The 3671-nt window shown below is 46.4% G+C and overlaps 1 pseudogene; it reads right to left on the bottom strand.

Annotated features, from left to right (window-relative positions):
• Window positions 1-1233: 1233 nt before the first annotated feature.
• LOC119340607 lies at window positions 1234-3427 on the bottom strand (annotated as a pseudogene).
• Window positions 3428-3671: the final 244 nt, after the last annotated feature.

The following is a 3671-nucleotide window of genomic DNA, read 5'->3' as shown; positions in this document are numbered from 1 at the left end:
GGTGCGCGCGGGGCGAAGGTGGCGGGGAGGAGAGAATGCGGCGCGAGCGCTCGTGTGTACCGCGCGCGAAAGCTGTCGCCCCAAATACACAACGCGAGTTGGCGTTTCGGACCGCATGCCCAACTACATATGGCACGCGCGCGGTTATTGCGCGCCCGCTGGAGCTAGTCTACAAGTTGCGCGCGCGCTAAAATGGCAAAATTTATGGCGCGACGCTTATTTAGAGCGGCCGTTGGAGATGGTCTAAAGAACACAAAAAAAAAAAACTATATCCATGTATTTACATAGATGACCAAACAACGACTACAAATATTGAAGCAAGCCTAGGGGCGGAGTTGAGGAGGGACGAGCAGGGCACCCCCACCCAGAACCTTCGTGTTGCACTAAGCATCGATTGATTAGATTTTGGAATAATTTAGCCTCCCCCGTAAACGGTGTGCTCGAGGCTTGAAACCCAATCTTTTTTGTAATTGCAGCCCAAAGAGTACTTGGTCAGCCTACTGTCGAAGAGAAAACTGCCAGTTTTAGCCCTAGTGACGATGGGGATCGTCTATTGATTGTTTCGGTGCCGACACACTGTCGATGGGGCTAGGGCAGGTCCGCAAAGGGCTAGGTGACCACTGCACAACCGATCAGCGATGATAGCCAAACCTGTAGGCTGCACCCGTGCTACAGTGACGACGAGTAAGAAAATTCTACGGTCAGTCTCCTTCGTCGTTTATACTGAGTTAGGTTTTATGATTCCATCAATTTCTTTATTTGGGTGGAATAAATTAGCGGCGGCAATTTCTTGTTTTATCCTTCCAAATCGGTACCACAAATTTGATATGATGTGCCGATTCTATTATTTTGATTTAATTTGTCATTTATTCACTGACTGTGCTTGTGTGATTTGTGTCTGTATGATAGCCCACACCTACAAGAATTTAGCATCAAAGTTAGTTTCAATGAAATTATACACGTTTGATCTTTTTGGTATTTCTTTTCACAACTCATAGCAAAATCTCATGCATAAACGAACAGGCAACACAAAGCGACTCGGACCCGACCACTACACCGACACGGCCGGACAGGAAAATATAGACCAGTAGCATGTCCGTTGCTAACACGACGCAAAAGCTGACTCCAAATCGGACTCACTTGCTAGCACTATTCGAAACTCAAGATTGATCTTAATATCCAGAGGATGTAGAAACTTGATTGGCGAGTTATGGATGACGCGCAAGTAACGAGCTACACTCTCGAAGCAAGCTTGATGATGAGCTCGTTCATAATAGAGGGATTGGCGGCAATGTGCTCCCAGTCACTGGTCGCCATAATCTGTCCCAGGTCCTGAGAGGATTGCACTTTAAGGAACTCCAGGCAGGCCTCCTTCAGTCCGCACCAATGGTGCTGCACAGCTAGACAAATGCTCTGTTTGGATACTCTAACTTAGTTAGAGGTTAGAGTTGATTTCTAACTTATGACTAATCCTGAACTAACTCTAGCTTTTGTGGTGTTTAGATGAGAGGGTTAGATTGACAATAAATGCACTTTCTCAATCATTGGGCTCTCTTTTCAACCGGATTTGTTGTGGTCGGCTCTTGTGTGGCCTTCTCCAGCTCGAAATGACATAAACAAATTATCTTTACAAATCAAGTATCAAAAACATGATAAATTTTATTTTGTCCATACAAAACATTATGGTCAGCTTGCAACGATGTGTCTCAAATTAGGGTATCCGATCCTTCCACTCAAAAAAAAATATTTAATCGTAGCACGGCACAAAATTAGTATATTACCAGTTACTAACGTAGACTTTGGACGGATTCAATCCAAAAATCATGTAAATAGCCTGTACTGAATAATTCACATTGCATGAGAGACGACTATCTGGTGCAAAAAAAAAAATCAGCAGACGGAGGAGCAACACACATGCAAATAAACAAAGATTGCTCACAGTAAAAAAACTAAGATGCGTTCAAAATAGAATACCAAAACTGTATAGCAGTAACTTATTTCCATCAGAGAGATACTACCCAAGACTTTATTTTGTCCATACAAATGAGACGTCCCACTTAAACGTACAAGTCCTCAATCAAGTTAAAAAAATCACGTTCCATGAAACAGAGCATGAGCTAACTCATCACGGAAGACATTCATGTTGGTATCTTCAACAAGAGGTTCGTCTTCTGGCCATGCGGATGCAGAAGAACTAGGCATTGGATTATAATTTTCATCCGCATCACAGACATCAAATTCCCTATCCGGAATTCTGCTCTCTCGAATGAAATTATGAAGAGCCATACAAGCAACAATAATTCTACTTTCCTTGTCCTCTGGAAATTTTGGCATGTTCAATAAAATTCTAAATTTCATCTTCAACATTCCAAAGGATCGCTCAACGACATTCCTAATTTTGACATGTGCATGGTTGAAGGTTTGTTTCATACCTTGTGGCGGCGGGCCGTTTTGCCATTCCTAACTTTGGCATGTGCATGGTCCAAAGTATCATTGTGACCCAGCTTGTGTCTATGTGCTCCGACAAACTCTTTTCACACATGGACCTGAGCCGTTGGAGATCATACCTGTCTGCAGCAACAAGCAAGTGCTGCAGCCACGCAACGTCAGATCCAGCTTCAAGTGCTTCAACCTCCATCTTGGGCATCGAGTCGGTGTAGACGAAACCGAGCAAGGCCTTGAACACATTTGGCTCCATGTCTTGTATCTGTATGGGACCAGCTCTAGTACTCCCCTCCTTCATGGGGCCAAAGAGCTCCGCCATAAAGACGGCGGAACGGGCCGCGAGCACGCACCGGTGAGCGCCGAACGTCTCGCCGCCGACCTTGAACGTCACGTCTGCGCCGACCTTTGTCGCAAGGAGATGGTTCAGGTGCTCGCATATGTTAGATGGCAGCACCTCGATGAATGTAGCAGCAGCAGCAGCTTCTGGGATGATAAAATCGCATCGGATGGTGAAGGAGTCACGCACTCTTGAGATGCTTTGACTGCTCAAGGTCCTCTACTCTTACGAAACGATGGCAACCCCGGCCTAGGCCGCCGGGAGCGAAGTCAACAGCTTTCTGTGCACCACGGATGCGTGCAGGCTGTTGTTGATCAATCTCATCAATGAAACTAAACTGCACATGCGCTTTCACGGCCTGTGACATCTTCTTATCCTGTTGTGGAAGATAGAGAAAGGCGGACATGAAACCAAGATAACCATTGGGAAAGAGCGCAACGGTCCATTGATAGCCTCCACCTCTGAAACAACAACCACGGACGCAGTTTCCATTGGGCGTGTCTTTGATGCGGGAGTAACCTTGGACCACAAGCAAAGCAGGTGATACCAGTTGCCGGTGAAGGAGGAGTAGATTGCGGCCGACGGCGCAGGCTGCGGCGGCGACAGCCGACCGTTAGCAATGACAGATTCGCCGGCAAACGACATGGTTCCTTAATTCCTGTGAGTAGGTGCGATCCAGCTAGCTAGCTGTTAGATTTTTCCCGGGATTTGACGGGGCAGCTCACGTCCAGCGGCCGGCCACACAAGTCGCTGTAGGGCTCAACTTGGATGTATACAGTACACAACTAAGAAATAGGGTTCCCCGCTTTATATATAAAGCACCATCACCACAACATCGAGCAAGAAGATACAAACGTACGCCACCACCACACTCAACGCACACATCCAA

Source organism: Triticum dicoccoides, chromosome 1A (genome assembly GCF_002162155.2).
Source record: "Triticum dicoccoides isolate Atlit2015 ecotype Zavitan chromosome 1A, WEW_v2.0, whole genome shotgun sequence".
Classification (NCBI taxonomy): domain Eukaryota; kingdom Viridiplantae; phylum Streptophyta; class Magnoliopsida; order Poales; family Poaceae; genus Triticum; species Triticum dicoccoides.
The sequence above is the reverse complement of the archived record's forward strand: the minus strand, read 5'-3'. Positions and strand labels throughout refer to the sequence as shown.